Raw genomic sequence first — 22922 nt, forward strand, 5'->3', positions numbered from 1 at the left:
GGAGTCTGGGATCATAATGTCTTGCTATGCCCATTGACATCAGGGTGAGCTGGTTCATCATCCTGGAGAAACCAGGCTCCCTGCAGAGTCCCAGTCACTTACCTGCCTGTTTAGCACAGAAATCAGTGTCTTCTGAGCACAAAACTGAGCTGAGAAAATCTATGTGCTGGTAAGAGTACAAGCCAGGAGAGGTTTTCCCCTCAATCCGTGGACCTGACTTTCAGTGCTTTTGTTGGAACATCTTAATCAAACATTTCCACAGCAAAACTCGCACTGTTTGCACAGGGATACCCGGAAGATAATTTGGTCCTGAGGGTGAGGAGGTGGGTCTGGGTATATTTGGGTTTATTTCCCAATGAGATTAGCCTTGGTCCATGCACTCTGTGTACTCTGGCACTGAAGGGATTTCCATGAGGTGGTGTGCGACCACCGACCGCAGCCGTCTAGAGGTGGCGCATTCCCCCTTTCCCACACAACCAGCTGCCAAGGGAAGGAGCATCCCTTGTACAAGCACTGCCGTGATGTTGTCCATATATTTTCAAAACCAGTGGTCCCAGCACCAGCTGAAGGCTTTCGTGCTCTCTTACAGCCCTCCAGGGTTATAATCTCCATGAGATAATCCCAGGATGTTCCTTCACCATGTTCAGTCTGCCCCTACATTATCCCCACACCCTGTAAGCTGTTCTTCACCCAGTGGGGAGGTGGTGCCCTCTGATATGCAGGAGGTGACTTATCTGAAATTATTTTGCCCACTTCCTTCAGATAGAAGTGAGAAGGACAATCCAAGGAAACATTGAGGAGGCATTTCCCATCTCTGAAAGAAAATCAGAGTGATGCTGTGCTCGCCCCAAATGCACATGCTTAATGGAAGAGCAAGAACATGAAACTTCTTTTAAAATATCTGCCATTCTTACATAAATTATCTATACGTAAAGCTGAACATCTCCTTTTAATTAAGCAGAAGGACAGTACCTTAGACATTGCACTTTTCAATCAAGCAGTACTATTTCCTATTAAAAAATAAGCTTCCTTAATTCTTGCAGTGCACTAGCTAACATCTATACAAACAATGGGATTTGGCTGACTACAGTTAAATATATTTGATTACTTCCCTTTTATCTAGTTCTAGGTTTACTGTACTTTTCCTTGGATGGCAAATAAGAAGCTCTTTTCTTCTAAGTGACAGCAGGGAAAAGAATCAGGTTGCTAATTTACCTGAGACTCAGGAGTGTGTAATGATAGATGTGTGCTGGAAACTACAGAGTGGGCTTTCTAATTTTGGGGGGAGGAGAGAGGGAAAGCGTGAGATTCGTTAATCTTTCAAATTGATGTTGCCTTTGCTGATGGACTTTCGTGGTTGTAATTACACACACATCAGGAAACAAATGCAGTGAGGAGGAGAGCTGACAGGAAGCCGGGATCTAAGGAAATGTGCCATACAGGAAACAATTAAAATGGGAAATCACCGTTCTCCAGGCAAACAAGGATACAACATGCTCGTGGGTACTCGCGGGATCTCCTCAAAGCAAAGGTTACACTTACCTGTAGCGGTTTAAGAACACACATATGGTCCAGGAGCAGCTTGGTTAAATAATCAGAAATCCCTGTGTGGATGTTCAGACCAACAGACCTGCAGAGCTTCCAAGAGCACGTGTCACCTGGGTCCTTCCACGGAGCCTCTCCATCAAAGTCTTCTTGGAGAGATGTGAAGGAAAGGGGCAGGTGGGGAGGGAGAAGGGAGCATGGATTGCAGGCAGGCAAGAAGGGTTGCACCTATGGTTTAGGTTTTTTTCAAAATTAGTTTTCTGCCCAAGGGAAAGCAAAACCCCGGGCATGCCCACATTCCCATGATGGCCAGATAAAATGGGCTAAAGCATGAACAGCTTTGGGTGAAAAGTTATTCTCTAGATGGGAAAAGGAATCTGAGCCCAAGTTAAGTTTGCAGTGAAGATCTGCTGTCAGTCTGACTTAGGAAATGTTTATTTCCTCCTCTCCTGGAATTCCTTTGCCTTCTGGAATCCTGTGAGCAGGTCAAGTTCAAGCCAGGCTTTCCCCTGGAGAGGCACATTCACACCAGCCAGGAGAGGAGCTGTGCTGGAGAGTGAGGATGAGTCACAACATAGGTGAGTGCCAGGGACAGTTCAGGTGATCTGAAGCAAAATCATATAATTTTTTTAAAGATTTTAATATTCTAATAAATGATACCTTCTTTTTGTTCCCTAGAAGATTCAACCTACTGGTTCTTCCCCAGTTCTACTTTAACTTGTTCAGATATAAAGTTGGTTATACAGAAAAGCAGAAAGATGCCATAATTCCCTGTAGGCATGTTTGTGTGTATTCTGCATTTCCAGCAGGCTCTAAAACATCTACAGGATCACCAAGCAAGCAGATTTTGTCTGTCTTTGTTGTTTCATAGAAAAAAATCCTATCATGACTTTCAAGTAGAAAAAAAAATTAGAGAAATAATAACATGACCCAACTGCGAAAATATTTTTTTTCATGAACTATACCAATGAATTGGAAATGCAAGTAGTAAAATGAATTGCCAAAAGTATCAAATATATGCTTTCAATAACTTTTTTTTTTTTTGTTACCTAGTAAAATATTTTCCTGGAGAAGGGTTGTTAAACCCCTTGGTGCAATATAAAGGTGCAGTGATGTATTGTCTCAGAAGTGGTTTAATGGAGTTTTGGGGTTCCATTTTTTTGTACATATTTTCAACACACGCGGTGCGTGATCAATTTGGATTTATAAAATGCTCTATATTTCTTTTTAAGCAATGATCTTAACTTTTAAAGAATGCTGCTTAGTTGGGAGAGCATGTGTGTGTGTTTGCATTTTGGCAAGGCAGCAAATCACATACGATATTTATGTCATTTGAGAAAAGTATTTTGTGCGTTTGCCAAAACCAGCCCTTTCTAAGAACCTAAAGGTATTTGATCTGCCCTAAAACACAGTTTTAGAGGAGGATTAGGTGTGCAGGAGCAGTGAGCAGAGGGAAGGTCTGTCCGATCTTTGTGGTGTGAAAGGGCAAGATTTTAGACAAACAAGCCAGATCCTGTTTCAGTTCAACCTCTTTGACTCTGTTTTTGTGAAAATCAGTTTCAGACTTACCTGTGGCTTTGCTGCCAGTGAGCTGGAATTTTGCAACAAGTTTAGTGATCCACTGTGGCATCGGGTAGAAGAAGTCTGATGCCAGCTCTCCTGCCACAGCTCCTGTGAACGGTCCAGGGAGGTCAATTATTAAATGTGCAGAGCAACGATGGCAAAAGGATGGTGTCTTGTGTTACACCAGTGAATCCCCCTCGGGACTGACCCACTTCAGCCATTTAACTGGGCAAAACCAACCAGGAGCTGAGTGTTTGGAGACGGGGAAAATGTGGGGGTTGTACGATCATGATTTAGCGGTGCCCCGGTCTCTGTTCCTCCTGCTTCCTTTATCACAGAACCATGCAATATGCTGAGTTAGAAGGGACTCACAAAGATCATCGAAGTTCTACTCCTTACCGCTGATGTGACAAGGATCAGGATCTGTCCTTGGTCACCTGATATCAGCTGCTGCTGATTTGTTTCAGAAGTGAAAGCCCAGTGCCCTGCTCACACCCCAGCTGGCCGTGCAGACCACGCTGCACTGACATCTTTGTGCCAAATCCAACGATATAACCTTTCATCCACAGAATTTCTCCATTCCCCCTCCCTTCTTTTTTTGCTTTATCTCTTCCTTCTATCTTCAGCCTGTCGGGACTTTCACATACCTGCAGCTGACAGCTAAGAGATCAGGAACTTTGATGTTGTAAGGGATATTTTATCTCGGGTAATTCTCACCAATTCCTACCTTATTGTGTAGGATATCCAAGGACTCCGAGAGTGAGCAACGCCTTTGTCTGGTAAGATCAGAGCAATTTGCAAGCTTTTCTGGGAACAAGGTCCAATAAAGGGACTTTAGAGATATAATCTGTCAACCCCATTGAGCAGCACTGTGACAGCAGCCTCAGGATTATTGACAGTTTAAGCATCGCCTAGGACAGAACAAGGCTGGGGGTTCGAAGCTACTTGCAGTAAGATTGTTTGCTGAGGAAGCAGAAGAAAGCCTTTATACCCAAATTCACCAAGTTTTTATCTGATTTCTCCCTCACGCAAACAATAGACCCTGCAGGGAGCTGCTGCTTTTTGGTAGGAGTCTGGGGGGGAAAAAACCCACTCTTGGAGGTGCAACCACCTCTAATTCACAAAGTTGACCTGATTTTGGGGCTCTAATTTCAAAGGGTCACCTGGTAGAGCCAATCCTGAGCCTGCAGCCACTGGGAAGAGGGTGAACTGCCACTCCAGTGCCCCAGACTGGTGAGTTTGTCACCTGTGCTGTGTGGCTTTGGCATCACATGCAGCTGTGAGGACATGCAAAGCCTTTTCTGTTGCCAGCCCTGTGGTAAGCACCCTATGGGGCAGTGGTAGCAAGGGTTGTGATGCTCTGAGCTCTATTCCTTTAAACCTCTTCATTCCTGATGAGTCACATTGAGCTGGTAGAGGTTTTACCTTAGATCAGCCATTCATCATTTCTTCAAGCAGCTGTGGCATGGAGGTCCCTAGGAAGTGTCTGATGGGAAATGCTCAGCAGTCTGTCCTCTGTTGCCTTCACTACCCACGAGCTGGCTCACTTCAGCAGGGTTTCACTGTCATGTTTCCTCACCATATTTGATTTTTGAGGATTTTCACCATTACTCAACATATTTCTGAACCATTGTTTTCCCTTTCTGGGCAAACATTTGCTTATTTTATTTGCAAGGACTTCTTTTTCAGCAAACACCCAGGCCTTACATCTTCATGAACATACTAGCAAAGACCCCAGCTCACCTTCAGTGGCCACAGCTTGATCTCTCCCAGCAGTAATTTGGGGATAACACCTTTCTGCAGAGGCAAGGAACAGTCCTGGATCCGTCCACTCCGGTCTCTATCCTTACCCTTGTTTCCTTAGTCATCAAGCTGATGTTAATTTGCACTCCTGGTAGGTGTTGAAGCTTCCTGAGTAATTGATCTCTGCTGGTTGATGATCAGACATGTCAGTGTCTGAGTGCCAACTTGCAATCAAGCCTTGGATTGCTCCCCAAGTTCCTTTTCTCTTGCTGCTCACTCAAACCTTTCTCATCCTTCACACCACGTTCTCTTCCCTCCTCAAGGATGTTGCTGTTCATCCAGCATTTTGAAGCCAACACTTTGTGACCTTGGGGTAGAAATCCTGTGGCTCAGTGGCAGCTCCACAGAACAAGGTGTAGCCCAAACACAGATGATCCCAGCAGTGTGGTTTTGTTGGGTTTCCAACAAAATGCTGAACTCTGTACAAAAGAGGAAGCAATTTGCAGGTAACCCCTTTCCAGCCCCTCCACTACACCTCAAAATCACATGTCAAAAATGCTTTTGCTGATGGCAGAAGAGCCTCACCCAGCAGAGCTGTGCCAACAACAGCAGCAACAGGCAGTGAGGGCAGGCAGATATCCATCCCTCCAGCTGGAGCAAAGGGGCTGCCAGCAGCTGGACACCAGAGGAGAGAGTGCTGTGACTGCTGGCAGAGGCTGCTCCTGAGGTTGCACCCAGGATTGCATGGGAGCAAATTTCACCATTTCAGTGTCTCCCCCTGCCCTAGGCCAGTTTACTCCTGTAACAGGTGTCCTGGGGAAAGCAGATGGCAGGAGGCAGCAGGAAGCAGCTGTGGGTGGTATAAGAGGACAATCCTGCCAGCCCACGCTGGACATGGATCTTGTGGATCTCAGCTCCTGCCACCGAGGGCAGAGCAGTGCCGGGCCCCAGGAGTGAGGCTCTGGCCGTGCCTCCGAGCACCCGACACTCGACAGGAGGCCCTTGCAACAGCTCCAGCGCGTTTCCTCAGTAATGAATTCCGACTTGTTTTCCCAAATCTCCTCATAATGACTCAGTCTGAATCTAATGATGCAATCCTGAAGGGAATCATTAGCTCCCAGCTAGGAGGGTCGGCCACTCTCCAGCTCCAGCCCACGTGGCTGCTGACTGGGGTGTTGTGTCGTGCAGCTCTACATACCCGGCCCGGCGCGTGCCAGCTCCTGGGTGGACGTTCTTTCTAGGGATACCTCACCCCATCCATCCCATCACGGCTCATGCCAGCACTTCCCTCCCAGTCGCCAGGTTTGGGATAGAAAGGGACAGTGTGTTTTCAGTCAGGTGAGATCACAGTGGTGGTGTTACCTCCTTGCTGAGCTGGCATTTGCAGTTCAGACCCTTCCTCCCTGCAGCTCGAGGACCAGATGGAGAAGTGACTCGGGGGGAGATTTGCAGAGCAAACACCCTTTCTGCTGCCTGTCACTCATGTGGACAGAAAATCTGACCAAATCTCAGCAGAAAGAAACCAAAACAAACCAGAATTTTCCAGCCACCGCCGGCACCGTGTCTACACTGGGTGACACACAAGAGGCATCACCACGCCAGATCCAGTCCCAAATTAAAAGATCTCCCACCAACAGCCTTTCCCACAACAGTCTGAAGCAAACTGTGCATGCGCTGCTGAAATGCCACTAATTCCACTTTCCACTTCAAACTCCATGACCCTGCTAAGGCAGAAGCCTCTCAGTGACAGCTTTACTGAGGGTCACACACTGATGTCATTTGTACATTTGTTCACTGAAGTTTGATTTTTCCAGCTTGTGCTGCGATTCCAGCACAGGGTGTAAAATGATTAACTGCAGAGAGACAGTGGCGAGGCCAAGAGTAAACTCCAGGTATTGTTAGTCCCAGGATGCTATGACAACCAAAGAGTGTTGGAAAACACTCCCTGCCACTGCCACACACTTCTATTTATCAACAAAACCAGATTTACTTTGTTTTAGTCTTAGCAAGACACTGTTTCACTGGAGACCACTTAAAATGAGATTTATCTTCCTTGGAATAACTACAGACTCTTGCATTTGTAATTCATTCCCCTCCTATTTCTAATCTCATTTCTATTGAATGCATTGTTTTTCTTTCCATTATTTATAAAATGAGATCATTAAAATGAATATTGGAACTCAACAGGTTTGGGGCAGAAAGAGACTTCCCTGCAGACGCATCCCAAACAGAATTCCTTGGATTGCTGCAGAGCCTTTTCAGCTAAATAGCAGAGAAGAGCTAGTTTTATGCCACAATTCATGCCTCTGTTTTGACATTTTGGGGGGTCCCCACTCTGCTCCCAACCCAAGCAGTTACAAACCTCTTTCAAGTTCTTAAAAAGCAGCCATTTTTCATCTCAAGTGGGATGGGTGAAGCAGCTCCTGATGGAAAGAACTGGGAGGTCCTCAAGGATGCTCTGTAAGGCAGGTTGTTATATGACCCTTGGGAATACACCAGTAGGTTCTGGATGCAAAGAAGAGATCTGTGGAGAAGGGTTTTAAGGGAATTCTTTTCTTCATTAAACTTCTACACTTAAAAATATAGGAAAAAAGGAGCAAATTCTGATCTAAAAAATAAAGGAGAAGAAAGAGCAATTATCATCTAACCAGGCTTAAATCTGGAGTAAATCCACTGCAAACTACAGCTTTACTCTGGATTAGTACTGGTATAAATTAGTCTAGGAGCTGCAAATCCCAGCTCTCTCCTCATTCCCAAAAGACACAACCGTGAAGGTCTAAGCATCTACAGTTATGTATTGCATGAAATATTTCCTGGCTGGGAAAATCTCATGGGACAATGATCAGGAACAAGATGGTGCAAATAATTAGTTCAATTGAAAGTAAAGGCACACTACTAAAAATAAAGAGATGAAAGTGGCCTTCCCTTTGCCAGTTTTAATACAAGCAATATTAGTAGCAGCTGCATTTCAACCCATTTCGCAGATAACTGTGAGGGGCATTCTGGAAGCTAAACAGTTTAATTGCACAGGCTACCCTTTAATTTAGGGTGGTGAGAATGATATGAAGGACTCATTAAACTGGGGCATTAACCATGGCAGAAAATAAAGTAGTTTCTTTGTTGGAGAAGATCTCACTGCCCTCCAATCACTACAGTAAATTGTTCCTGGGAACGGCGGCGGGGCAGGATGGGGAGATAGAGACACGTTGAGATAGAGGGAAGTGAATGAAAAATAATTGGTACAGTGCTCTGCAGATTGTATGTCACTGCAGACAGTTATTTAATAACTCTCCAATTATTGCTGCCAGCTGGGGTATATTAAGACACTGCAAGAAGCCAGGCCAAAATCCCCCAGGCACGACCGCTGACCTGGCCCTGCGCTTCCTTCCTCCCCGAGGATGAGGAGGGGGCATGCTGGGGGCAGGCTGTGGCTGCTGGGCAGCCCAGGGGGTGTGCTCCCCTTTTCCCAAGGGATCACAGAGCTTTGCCCATCCCTCTTGCCCCCAGCTCTAAAGATGAGGTGGTATAAAGCCAGTTTGGGTTCTCCCTCCCGCGGGACACAGGGCGACTCTGGGCAAGCGCTTCCTTCAGCTTAAGCGTAATTAAGTGTGGTGTGATGGGCAGTTCATTGAGCAGCAGCTCTGGTTTGAGCCAAGAGCATCTCCCCGTTGCCCCCGGAGCTGGCTCAGCTCTCACAGCTCTGGGCTTGTACTTACAAAGTCTGGGCAAGGTCCATCCTCTGTGGCTGGGGGACAGGAGCTCTCTGAACCATCTTGCCTTGTTTCTCCTCTCAGCAGGGATTTGGTGTTTGGAATGTTTTCCTTTCTTTGATTTCACTGTCCCCACTTTCTACCCACTGCAAAAACTCCACATCACCCAATTCATCAGTTTATTGGGTGATATCGAGTTGTAGAATGGTTTAGGTTGGGAGAGACCTTAAAGATCATCTCATTTCAACTCCTCTGCCCCAGGCAGGGACACCTTCTACTAGGCCAGGAGCTCATGAGCAAACCACAGTTGGCCACCAGACCAGAGATTGTGGCTGGTGGCCAACTAATATCACAGTGGGCCAAAAGGAAGAGCCAAAGGCACTTCAAGCTTGGAGCGAGAGTCCAGTGGCCACTGTGACAGTGAAGCAGCCAGAGGGACACTGGGGACCCACCAGGCATTTCTGCAGTGAGCTTCACAACCTTAGGGGCTGTCACTGAAGCTCTGAAGATCAGAGCCCCATGACTACACAGCCTTTCCATTTAGTTAAGCACAACCTCAAATCCAACAGCCACCAAGATCTCTCTCTCAGAACCACAGAACAAAGCTTGACATGGTGAACCTCAAGGGCTCAAAAGCCCAGCTGGAAACTGAGAGCCCAAAATACACTGTCTGAGACCTGCTGCTGTTGGGCATCACCAACACCACAGCTTCACACAGGGCAGGTGACACCAGCCCAGTGGGGACAACTGGTGGGGCAGTCCCCAGGCCCTGGATGCCAGTCCCAAGGTGGGTGTGATGACAGAGTCACCTCGCCCTTATTTCCCAACAAACAAAGCCCTTTTAACGACTCCTTCCCCAAGCTCAGGATTGGGTCCATAAAACAGAAACTGCACTTCAATACCAAATGAAAAACATGACTCACAGACTGTAATTCCTTTCTGCAAATACCAGAGGAGAATATTTCATTTGGCAAACAATCGAGCCTTACAGTTTAGAGCCCTTAATGTGATTAGGGACAGGTTCTGCAACACATTTGTAACTCCAGGTGATTTTGCTATATCTTTTTGGACTGTGACCAGACACAAAAAATGCCCTTTTGCTAGATTTGGATCCAACTAAAATTGAGGAGAATCAGATGTCGGTAAGACCTTTACAGTTTGATCTTTACCCAGGGGTATCAGAACACGTTTCAGCTACGGGCTGTGTGGAGCATCTTTGCAATCTCAGGCTCTTGTTTGCATTAAGCCTATACCTCCTCTGATGAGTGATAACTCTTCTATAGCTCATCTTCTGTAAATGAGCACGTGCTTCTCCTCTGAGTTACTGTGATACGGGGAGGGAGAGAGTACAAATACTTCCACTGCCTCTATAGACACTACTTTGCTTCCTTTAAATCTTTGAGCACCCTGGTCTAGTGGAAGGTGTCCACTGTGGCAGAGGGGTTGGAACTGGGTGATCTTTAAGGTCCCTTCCAATCCAAACCATTCTGTGATTCTATGATTCCACAGTTCCTAAAGTGCTTCAGAAATACCAATCATTCTTAAAATGAGTTGAGACCAGGCACCCCCTCCAATTAGAAGAGCCCAACATTCAATCCAAAAAGCAAAAGCCCCAGCATTTTGCAGGATCAAACCCCTTCTGGGATATTTTCCAGTCTCACACTCTGTCTCTGCCAGTGTTTCTGCCTCAGCTACCAAAGGTTGGGCTGCAAACAAATTAAATTAAGAGCAAAATCTACAGGGGAAGGAGTGGAAGGACAGCTCAGTAGAGAAAACCGACATTGTTCTGTACGTGCAGCTGAGAAACAAAAACAAGCCTGACCTTTACACTGTTGATAAGAAGAAAATCCCAAGTTTCTTGTTCGTGAGGACTCATGCATTGCCTTCACCAGCACTGGTGGTCGGGCTGTCCATCACCTTCCTCACGTCTCATTAGGAATTTTTTGTGGAAGGAATGTCCATTGCTCAACCAGAAACTGGATCAACCCCTTAACCTCAACCAGCATCGTGGCAAGATGACACTATGGAATATTTATGGCATGATATTAAAAAAAAAAGAAGAAAAAAAAAGAAAATACACATCCTAACAGATTTATCATCTCCTAAGAGGAGGAAAATTGGACTAAGGACAAACCCACATCCTTGTACCAAGCAGGTAGGTCAAAGAAGAGTCAGCAATGGAAAAACCAGAGCAGGCCTGTGCACATGAAAGCCTTGCTGCCACTAAATGGCCATCACAGCCATGATACAAGGTGAAGCAATATGCTTGAAGTGTTTTATGATGTTGTTGATCTCTCTGACTCCAATAGCTCTGCTTTAGTAACACTGAGGGAAGGGGAGCTGGTGTGGGACACCTGAGGTGGTGCTTTGTTGGGTGGCAGTGGCAGCCTGGGTATCCCATAACCTGGAGCTCTTCACATCCCTCAGAAACAGGAGGTCTAATGGCAGGAATCTGAAGTCAGCAGCATTCAAATCAGAGAGGAGACATCTGGTTTTGAATGAGGGCAGCCAACCACTGGAACACGTCCGGGAGGAATGCAGGGGATGCCTCTGCACTCGCTGTCTTCAAAGCAAAGAGGGAATTTCTCTTCTGGAGAGGTGTGATCCAGCTACGGGTTACCAAGGCTGGGGGTAGAAGTGTCTTGGTCAGAGTGAATGATGGACATCTGTAAGTGTCCAGCGTGTGCTGTGGCAGTACTGGAGCACAATCTCACTGAACAGCTCTGTGTATGAAAACACACACGTGTGCAGCCACATGTGGAAATCCTGGGGGAGTTACAGAAACCCTGGCACCAGCAGCAGGCAGAGACAAGCCCAGTAGCACTTGAGCAAATCTAAATAAACCAAGAATTTCAGGATTTTGTCCTTGTGTGCTTTTCCAGGTTTTTTGTTGGGTTTTATTTTTTTTGGTTTTTTTTTTGTTTTTTTTTAAATGCCATGGGACAAACATTAAGGCCAAAACAAGATATCTGCCCTTTACCCGCTTTCACAACCCAGGCACGAGGCCAGACTGCGAAGTGAGACTGGCCAGGATGTGGTTTGGTGCTGTGGCTGTGCCAAGGTGATGGCAGCTGGGACCCCAAGGACCAGGCTGGATCCTCCACCAGCACCATCCCCTTCCCTTCCTCGCATAGGGCTGGAATTCTGGCCATGTAGGTCCCTGAGCAGTCTCACCCTGGGTCAGAGGGGTGATGGACCTCTGGGTCAGCAAATCCCAACTACAGCAACTGCAGTGCTGGCCACGAGCACAGCCAGGCATGAGCTGCCTCTGCAGGGCATTCCCAGCCCCATCCCTTGGTCCTTATTCCTGCCACCTTCCTCCTGCCACAAGACTTGTCCAGCCACACAATAAGCTGAAAACCCATCTGGTTTTGCGTGCAAGGATATCCCAGCTGTATTTGGAGTTTCCCAAGATGGTTTGCCACCTGGGAACGGGGAGCTGTCACATATGGAGGGTTTTTCAGCACATAGGTACAAGATCAGTTATGGACAAAATGGTGCTTTTTAATAACTATTTTCCCCATTCCTATTCCCCTCCCTTTCCCCTTTTTTAAAAATATATTCAAAAAAAGCATTAGTGTTGTCCCTCTGTACCATCTGCAGTTGTCAGGGCACTCAGCTGGGATGCAAAAAATGCAGGTCCAATTCCGCCCTCCAGCCAAGGGAGGTTCTTTCAGCTTCTGTCAAAGCTATATCTGAATACAACAGGCACGAGAAAAAATAATAATAAAAAATATCATGATTCAGTAAGTTAGAAAGCAACACACACAAAAAACCCCAGATCCTGTGACCTTATGGTCATTCCCAGGAAAAAATAACTGGAACAAGCTCGAAGCAGCTGCAGTGGCTGGTTTCATCTCAGCCCTGGGGCTGGATTCCCTCAGATCCCTTACAAATGCTCAGGGAACCTTCAAGCTTCTCTCTGTACCGGGGACTGGTTAAAGTCTCACAGTTCACAACAGCAGTGGAGTGAATCCAGGCATGGTCTGCAACAAGAATACGAATATCTCGGAAGGAAAACAAAAGCTCATCTTCCTCTGGTTCACTCTTTCAAAGGTTTCTTGAAACTTTCTGACATTCTTAACTGGTGTAAATCACATAGCTCCCCATAAGCCAAGAAATGGGCAACTATAACTGAGGATACTGAACCAGTTCTAAGGAGAAAAGAATCTTCTGTTCAGTACCATAAAAATAGTGATATAAACCCCCCAAACGATCTGTTTTAAAATGTATTCAATAGTTCTTGGACTGCAGTGGGCAAGAAGCTGGACTGTTTTTCCTGCCAAGAAAGAAAAAATTTCAACTTTTTCAAATATTTGCAACACCAGATGCCCCAGTAAAAATTTTCAGTCCATTTAAAAAGCCCTTATTTCTTAAAAAACCATTTTGCACAGAAAACATACCAGATGTAACCAATACTCGAGGCACTGCACAAGGACCACACGCTCCCAGCTCAGCCCCTGGGCAGGACACCCAGCACTGCAGGGATGGACAGGATCACATGGATGTGAATAGGGAGCTTGGAGAGATGTGTTGAACCTGGACCAGATCCTGCTGGGTGCTCAACATCCTCAGCTTGCTCTGGGAGTGACCCTGGGAAGTGCTGGAGGCTGGTAACAAATATTGGGAGAGTCTGTTCCAGAGGGAGCAAGGAAAATCTGAAGGACTTGGCTGCATGGAGATATATGGAGCAGCTGCCACATTTTCAATCACCCCTGACATCTTTTATTGCCCTGGCAATTGAAAGGGTATTTGCTGAGAGCCTGTGGAGGGAGATAAAGATGACAGAGCACCAGAGCTTGGTCCCATCTGTGGGACATCCTTCACTTTGAACCACTCCTGGCACCTTTCAAAGGGATTGGCCTCCTAAGGACAAAACCACACAACACAAACATTTCAGATGTGGAAGGAGAAAGGAAGCAAACATCCCTAAAGGCGAAGGTCCATGTTTGTGTCAAACCAACCAGCTCCAAGTGCTATTACTTTGCAATCAGTGAAGTCATTAAATTTGCTCTCTGGGGGTGGTTGGTGCATGGACACAGCAGGGAGGGTGACTGACAGGAGCAGCTCTCCTTGCACTGAGCTAAACAATCCCAGTTTTAATTAACGAAAGGCATCCCTAAAGGAGGTGATCAGAACAACAGGATGATCACACAGACTCCTTTTATTGGTTTCAGAGCACCACTTCACTTCCCAGTGGCCTGCAATTAGAAGAATCACAGAATGTGTTCCACATCTTGCCACGGGCAGGGACACCTTCCACTAGCCCAGGTTGCTCCAAGCCCCGTCCAATCTGGCCTTGGACACTTCCAGGGATGGGGCAGCCACAGCTTCTCTGGGCAACCTGTGCCAGGGCCTCACTATGCTGAGAATCAAGAAATAATTACCATCAGCACTGACCCTGCAAACTAAATACAGAGTGAGAGCATGGGCTCCCTCCAGCACAGGGCTGCTCATGTGAGAGTGTGTCTGTGGCTGCAGCCTCCCCCCTCAGAGCCATCTGATGGAGGGTGAGGATGGAGGTTACACACAGCCTCCCACAAGAGACAGGCTTCAAGGAGGTGTTTTATGAGCTTTTTCCACAGCTTGGACCCTCTGAGAAGCTTCCAGGTGCACTTTCCCATTGCTCCCTTGGTCCCACGGCCGCAGGGGCTCGTACGTGGGTGTACGAGGGGGGTGACAAGTAGCAGAGGGGGCTGCTAACCTGAGAAATTCTTCCTCTGACACAGCCATTCACCAGAGCCCGAATAAAAACTGCTAGGGGTCACAAGGGAATCCCTGGATAATGCAAATAACAGCACCAACAGAGAGCTGCAAGCACTGCTAATTCCTCCTGCAGGATGTCCACAGGTGGTCACCACCCACCTGCCCAAGGGGGGCTAAAATCTGCCTAAAGCCTTCCACCTGCCCTCCCCCGTCCCCACCAGCTTCTGTCTTGCAGAACCATTCATTAATAAGCTTCCCACCACTGATGTGGCATTTAAAGGGACACTATCACGTAATATCTGTTTCCAATCACAAATTTGGGAAGAATAAGGCTTTATATACCTTGAGGCCCCAGGAGGAATGGGGTGGTGATGATGATGATCCTTTAAACAGCAGCAGATGTCAAGACCCGGAGGAATCATTTTTCTTCCAAGGAAGGAAGCAGTGATGAAACAAAGGCACCTTCATTGACCAGAACCTGCATTTTCTCCCATCACATGGGCTCTGTTGAGCCAGAGCAAGGGAAGAGCTCAGCACACCCCTTCCCATCACTGGGCAAGCCCAAGGTGGCTGTGCTGGCCATGCTGTGGGACGTCCCCAGCTGAGCAGCAGAAGGGAACCAGCTCCTGGAGCACCATAACCCTCACTTCATCTGAGCATCTTCGCTCCAAGACACCTTCAGCCAGGACACACAAAAACACACCTCGTCCAGGTCTTAGCAGAGCCCACATGGGCACTTCCCTGGCATTAACACAGGATTTACCTCAAGCTGATGCTTCAGTGGAGAAAAAACACCACAGAAATGTAATACTGGGTTTCTCCAGCATGACCAAGATAGATTTTCAAGAGCATCTCTGTAGGAGGTCAACGCTTAAAATCTGGACCCTGGCTCAGAGCAACTGGGCACTTGTCTCCCTGTGCTGTTGGCCTGGTCCATCTTTACCCCGTGGCTCAAACCAGGTGCCACCCCCTTTTCACAGCCAGAGCAGAGGGTTCCCTGGCTTAGCAGAAGCAGCTGTGGGTATTTCCCCTAGGACATCAGTGAAGGTGGGTTTAATCATCCTGATCATCTCAAAACTGGAGAAGCATCTCAGCAGAAGGAAAAAGAAACCAGATCACAGCCTGAGTTAACAACTTCTTTTCTTCTTCCCCAGGGAAAAACCACTACCTTCATCCAGCAGCAGAAGCAGGGCAGAGAGTGTGTGAGCTCAGAGCAACCAGAGGCACAGCTTGTGATCTGAAGCCAAAGCCTTGAGTTCATTTAAGTAACCCTGGGCTGGAATATCAGCTCCTGGACCCCCAGACACAGTGCTGGGCTCTGCCTGCATCTGCCTTCACCCCTTTGTGGTGTCCCACAGCACCTCTCTGGTCCCAAGAGATTTCCAACTCCATTCTAGCAGGATCAGGGCACAGCCTGTGTTCCTCCCCCACCCTCACAGTACTATAATCAAAATGCTTTTTGTTTTGCTGGAGCTTCACTTTGAGTCTATGACTCCAAACTTATCCTTCTGGGATTGGATTTCGAACCCAATTCTATGTTGGAAACCACTAATTTTGTTAGTACCAATGTGGTAGGACTCTGCTTTTGGGCAGAGGAAAACTGCTTATTTCCATTATTTTTAATAAAAAATATTCAAGAACAATTCAACAGATTTCATCCCTAGTGGCTCTCAACCCCAGCTCTTGTTTCGACTCAAGTACAATCCTAAAACTTGACCCTCTATTCAGCCTCAAACCCCAAACCTTTCCACAGGCTCTGGATGGAAAGTTACTGACCCTGTATCTGAGCCAATTTTCAAAAACAAAAATAACTTGCCTGATGAAATTTCTGTAGAAAAAAATAAATACACACACACACACACACAAGCACACCATATATACCAGAAGGGATTAAATCCTCATGTTGCAAGAATTTAATTTAAAAAAGCCAAGACATTGTAGGAATGCAAAAATATCACCTCAGCCTGGTAACCTTTGGCTTAGGCATGCACTTCCACAGCTAACAAACGGGAATGTTTCCTCTCCAGCGCTGGGAGGACCGGTGCCACTCAGGAATGCCTGGCTTCAGCCCAGTTAGAAAAGGAAACCAGCAACCCTTTACTAGTGGGGCCTCTGCGGGCTCCTGGAGGCAGCCTCTCATCCCACGGGCTCGTTATGGTTCCCGCTTTCTCCATCACGCTCCGAGCGCCCCGTTCCCAAAGGCGCTGCTAAGGAGGACCAAAGAAGGGCCTCTGCAAAATGACACCACGTATTTTCCCACTGCAAATCCAGATTATTATTGGTTTTCTTTGTCCTCTGGAGGTAATGCACAATTTTCACCCACACCCTGAGCTCCAGGGTGTTACAAGTAGATCCGTGTCCACTGCTGTCACCTCCCCGTGTGAACACCAGCGGGAAGAACACACCGGTGTCTCCAGTCAGGTTCGCTCAACCCAGAGAGAAACACCCCTTGGGAAATACCCAGTACCTGCACAGGGGCAAGAAAAAGTTCATTTCACACCAAGGTTAAGCGTTTTTTAATAGGACCCTGTGCATTAGCAGAATTCCTGGCACGTCCGAGCCTCGTTTAAAAGGTGGACGGGAAACTCTCTGCTGATCTCAAGTTAATCACAACAACCAAGGGACTGACCTGCAGGAAACAATCCTCTAGGTACTGACGTTACCCAAATAAAGCCAGCAGTTTCTCTGGTTTATTGGCTGTGTTTTTCCCCCCAGCAGGCTTAATTTATGGTAATTACTAGGAACTATGGATTAAATTAATAAAAAGGAAATTATTAAGGTTTCCTGACCCAGAGGCCAAAGGTAAATAAAAAGAAACAAACTTCTCTAGATGGAAATGCTTCCCTGCTGCTTTTGGGACCAGCAGAGAAGTCTTTCAGTGCAGCAAGAGAGAGGACAGGATTTTGGGAAGGAGCTGTCTCATCTTGGATGCTGGGATTCCGGGGAGGACCATCTCATCCAACAGCCCGGGGAGCCCTGAACTATCATGGCACAACTATTCCCTGGCAGTGGATTGGGCAGGGAACTGGGCTATGCAGAGTGTACACAGCACAGAGTCATGTTAGCAAAGAAATAGAGATCTCTGTTGGATGGGAAGAGACTATAAAAATAACACACTGCAGAAATCCAGCTTAATTCAAACTACACCAAAGTCCAGGGTCCTGTTCTACATCCAGCTCTGATCAGAAGGGGTAATTCTCTCCTGCCTGGTCAGAGCACATTTATTACTGCTTATAATCCTTACATACATTTCATACTTTAAATTACCATTTTGAATGTTCTTACACTGTTGCAGAGTCAGACTGTTGGCATTTGCCAGACCTGGCCTTGCCATTCCTGGGTATAAATATGGACCGTGTTCACCAGAGGCAGAGCAGGGTGTGCAGATGGGGAGGACAGAGGAAATGGCTCCTGCTCTGCTTTCCCTGCAGGATCAGTGCAGAACAAAGACACCAAGTTCTGCTCTCAGTAGTGGCCCTGGAGCTCATCACCCTCTCCTCTACCAAGGCCCTCCATATGTACAGTGAGCACTTCCAGCTTCATGAGCCTTGTCCAGCACAAAGTCTGTCAATGGCACAACCTGAAACCATCTCGTGCTCTGCAACCAACTTTGGGCTGTGCAAACAAGCTCATCCAATGTGGCCAATTCCATAACAAGAAGTTTCACAATTTTTAATACCACATATATCTATCTTTAAAATGTATGTAATGATATATGTAATATATTAAAAAAAAAAAAAGATAGGCTTTGATACAAGGTTAAAAAGAACACCTGAAATCACCTCCCTCCCCTCACGGATCAAGTAAACGCAGCGAGCAGGTGAACTTGTATTTAAATACACCCTGACTGTGTTTAAGAAAGAACTACTACAAGCTCGAATCCTGAGAAAGGCAGCAAAAACCTCCTGGAAGCAGCTCTGTCAGGGCAGGCACGAAGGAGCGTAACCAACATTTACAGTGGGCAATTGTTATAGTGAAAACAAACCTGGCAGATTAGATGTCACTGGGGAGGGATATCAGCGTCTGATCTAGGTAAGGACGGGGCACAGGGGTACCTGGAGCCTTGTCAAACTCAATGCTCTTATGTAGTAGGTTGAATAACAGAACAATGTTTACATTTCCCCTTGTGCCCTAAGTAGTTTGGAAGTTGGACACCTGAAAAGCCTGAATGGTTTTCAAAGCTGCGCCAGTGTCAGGTCTTGATCACCAAAGCCTTGACCGTTCCTTACCAGTATCCAAGAAAATAAAACTAGAAAAAGCAAAATAACCTCAAGTTATTGCTGCTTCTGAACGTGGACATCCAGTAAAAACAGTATAAATGATGGAAAATCCAGGAGGTCTCTCACACTGGAGGCACATCAGCCACGTGCATGGTGAACACAGCAACTCAAAACACAACCAGCCAGCTGAGAACCTGATGAATTCCAGCCAAGAGAGAGTTTTCTTGAGCTTTTTCCATATTAACACATTGAAACTTCATATTGAAAGTTCTCTACATATACAAACAAACCGATATGCAGTTCATGGCAAAAACCATAAACTGAAGTGTGTAGGAAGGAAACACCCCGCGTGCATTGGAGAGCAATAAATGCTGTATAACAAAAGCACAAGAATCATGGAATTATAGAATATCCTGAGTTGGGAGGGACCCACAAGGTTCATCCAACTCCTTGCCCTTCACAGGACAACCTGTCCCAGAAATACTGGGCAGAGGAAGTAAAAACTTTAGATCTCTAACCAAGAGAGGTTGTGACTGGATTTGTGTCTCAGTCCAGTGAAAGATGGGGTGACTTGTGTGATACATTTATCATTCCTCCTTACTGCTGCCCACTCTACAAAGCAGGCGACCTTCTTCCATACTCTAGCTCCCAGTTCACTCTGATCCTCACAGAACAGGCACCTGGGATGCCCACAACCTTGTGTGAAGAGCAATGCCCCTCCCAAGCCCACCTAAATGATGAGGTTTCCCTAGGCAGAACCCACTGAGGTCAAGGCAGAAAGGAGAATTTTTCCTCTAGGAACTGATTTCATGCTCACCTGTCTGCTGTGGACACCAGAGATGTCAGAGCCCTGAACTTATCCCACTGCACCATCAAGGTGAGCTCTCCACGTTGCACCTCCAGGCTCATTTGATGTGATTTAACAAGGTCTCCTCCGGCCTTGGTCACCACAAGACTCAGGCAGTTCTTCACCCTCATTTCCAACACAGCTGTGCTGAAGGTGGTCACGAATGCTGTGGCACAGATGCTTCAGGTGCTCCAACAGCTATTGAACAGCCACAGTTTTCATCATTGTCAAACTGGGGTGACAACATCGTGGTGTAAAATTCTATTTTGCTATTACTGCCAGCCTGGATCCCAACACGCTTCAGAAGCCAAATTAGTGGTTCCAAAATTCAGCTTCATCACTCTCTTCTAAACTCATGTGCTCTCCAGAAAAGCGAGTCCCACTCCAGCTTGAATTGGACCATTTCATCTCGTCCCAGGGTCAGATGATTGTCAGTCCATCAAACGCTTCTTTGAAAACTGATTTCTTGCAGATGACCGTGATTGCTATAAAACAGTATTTAAAAACATTTTAATATATGAAAAGAACTTTCTTCTCCTCTTATATCAACCACATGTTTGAGAAGGGGCCTGGGGTTTACCACTGCCTGGTGAGAAAAATAGCAAAAAAGGAGAAAGGATAATGGGGTGATAATGACTGGAAATGTATGGATTGAATTTGGGCTCCATTTAAATACAAGAGGGCAATTTGCAACTCGGTGGTGTAGGAAAACACAGAGAAATGTTTGTGGCTCAAGTGTGTATTTGAATATAGAAAAATGTTTTGTGGCAAACTATATTTCTTTTAGCACAGACAAGCTCTGACCAAGCTGCCAGCTGCTGAAGTTGTGGTACTCACCCAGCCCAAGCAGATGGGCTCTGTCTGCTTGGGAATTCCTCTGGAGAATCCCTATTTTGGCACTACCACTGTAGGATGGGGACTGTTTGCAACCCCATCCCGTCACAAACCACATCCAGGAACAAAACTCCACCTCCACCTTGTGCCTCCAAACTCCTCCCTCTGTTTGACCTATCCTTAGGTGATACCTTAACTTGGCAGTAATTAGTAAAAGAGCCAACATGAAACTACACTTCAACCAGGAACTTCAATGGAATAATTTTAATTGTTGGCCTAGATGATGCAGTTGGAGTAGATGATCATTGTAAGTCCCATTCAGCTAAAAATATTCTACTCTATCCTACTGAAAGAAACCACAGAGGAATCAAGTCTGGTCCCACTTGGCTCAGGTTATCAGTGTCTTCTTGTCCTTGGAAGGCTCAGGTGTTTCTGCTGTTTTTATGGTGCTGCATTTTCAGGAGTTTGGTGACAACACTTAAACCTCAGTTGTAGTCACTGCCAGACTTCCATGAATCAGATAATTTTCATAAACAGTTTGTTGCTTCCTCAACTGGAGGCAGGCATTAAAAACCATAAAATATTTTACAAAAAATTGGCTGAAAGTGAATTGTGAATTGTGAATTGTGATTTGTGATCCCTTCCAAGAAGGGTCATTTTAAAGAGAGTTCACTTTGAGTAGGTCCTCATTAAGGACTGAATTTGTAATTCTCCGTGAAAACTGAGCCACAGGAAAATAATCATAGTTGAAAAGTCACTCTCCAGAGTGCCCAGAGAAGCTGTGGCTGCCCCAGCCCTGGAAGTGTTCAAGGCCAGGTTGGACAGGACTCTGAGCAACCTGACCTGGTGGGTGGCACTGGACTCACTTTTCTTTTTCTCCTTGGTGTCCAGTTCTTCTGAAAAAAAAGGTGCAGAACAGGGAACAGACCAAGCACAAAAGTACAGAGGTTTGTAAAAACGTTCTTCCCTATTAAGCAACTGGGCTGATTTTCCCTGTGTAAAAGATGAAGCAGATTGACCAAAACACTTACCTGGACGTCTCCACTCCTGATAGAAACCCTCGATTGCCTTTGTCACTTTAGCACATGAACACGAGGCCAAATGAAACACATGTTTACAGCTATAATGAGGATTAGCTTTGCACTAAAAAAGTTGAACTACAGTCAAAATTAGATGGTGACATGGGTATTTGCCAACAGCATTAAATGAGAAATAACAGAGTATGAGGTTTCTGGAATGAATAGAAAATGTATTGTTTAGAGACCTTTTTGGCCAAGTATCAACATATGCCAATACTTAAGACTTCTTGTTCTTATTTACTTACCCCAACAATAAAACAATTGTTGTTTTGTGCCAACAGCCTGACAGACTGGTCCTGTACCTTAGGAAATACAGATTGGATATTATTTCTCTCGTATCAGCTTCAAACTACTTTTAAAAAAAAAAAAAAAAAAAGAGAGATGCAAAATAATTGAGTCCAGAGGAGAGGAAATAAGTGAAGGAGGTAATCGATTTTAATAACATATAGCATCAACACACATTAAGAAAATACATAAAACAGAGGGGGGAAAAAAGCATTTTCCCATCTCAGAAGACCTGGCAGTGTTTGGAGGTTCTTCCAGCCCCAGGCAAGGTGAAGCCTCAACAACAGCAATGGTTGATCTTCACCCAGCGCCCTGCTCAGTGTGAGCCCTGAGCAGTGAGGTAACCACCCTCATTCCCACTACAAAAACAAGCAAACTGATGAACTAAAAACCCAGGAAATGCTCTCCAAAGCAGAGGAATTGAAATGTGTTTGCAGCTGAAACATTCAGTCTCTTTCCTGGTCTAACCACTCTCTCCGTGGTGTCGCCCACTGCCAGGCCACCCCTGTGCTCAGAACCAACCACTCCTTGCAGGATTTCCCACCTGGGAATGTGCCTCTGCCCTCCTGCTGTAACACCACAGCTGGAATAGATAGAGATCCATACCAGAGCTTGGTGTGGACACCTTTCTCCCAGGGTCAAAGAGGGGGGGGGTCTCTGCACTGGGATCTGGGCACACTCCCAGCCCATTAACGCCTGTGGCAGGAAAAGCACAAGCAGAGAAGGTATCTACAATGTCTGTAGTGTCCACACACGAACGTAACATGCCTCTAGGGGTTGTGTACATTCACCCCCTCCTTTACATCATGCCATCCTTTAACAAAACATAAATAAAGGTATCAATTGTTTACCACCTGCCCTCTGGATATCCTGCGAAGGTTTTTGCTCTGGGAACATGAAGCAACACATGTCAGCATTAACTTTTCCGCCTTTTTTATATGGCTATAAACAGATCCATTGATTTTCCCCACTCCTCCCACTTTTTAATTTTGCAAAAATAAATGCTTTCCTGGACAGTCAGAGTTCATTACTGAGATGGAGCACAGCTCCCCTTGTCCTGCCCACAAGAATCGTAAAGCCATTTAGGTCAGAGAAGATCATAGAATCAGAATTTTTAAGGTTGGAAAAGGTCTTTAAGGTCTAATCCCACCATTCCCCCAGCACTGCCAAGTCCACCACTAACCCAGTGTCCCCAAGTGCCACATCTGCATGACTTTTAAATCCCTCCAGGGGTGGTGACTCCACCACTGCCCTGGGAAGGCTGTTCTGATGCTGGCCAACCCTTCTGGTGAAGACATTTTCCCAATAACCAATCTAAGCCTCCCCTGGCACAACTTGAGGCCATTTCCCCTGGTCCTGTCCTTCGTTCCCTGTGAGCAGAGCCTGACCC

At 46.2% G+C, this 22922-nt stretch overlaps 1 long non-coding RNA gene across 1 annotated transcript; it reads right to left on the bottom strand.

The window, feature by feature from the left end:
* Positions 1 to 1962: 1962 nt before the first annotated feature.
* LOC120324804 lies at positions 1963 to 19814 on the bottom strand. The gene is made up of 3 exons (XR_005566410.1): positions 19305 to 19814; positions 3115 to 3216; positions 1963 to 2150 (listed from the first exon to the last, which is right to left on the bottom strand). It is a non-coding gene; the product is annotated as an uncharacterized LOC120324804 (long non-coding RNA).
* Between the last annotated feature and the right edge of the window lie 3108 nt (positions 19815 to 22922).

Source organism: Pipra filicauda, unplaced genomic scaffold, assembly GCF_003945595.2.
Source record: "Pipra filicauda isolate LSUMZ 115617 unplaced genomic scaffold, ASM394559v2 scaffold70_size2993248_pilon, whole genome shotgun sequence".
Classification (NCBI taxonomy): Eukaryota; Metazoa; Chordata; class Aves; order Passeriformes; family Pipridae; genus Pipra; species Pipra filicauda.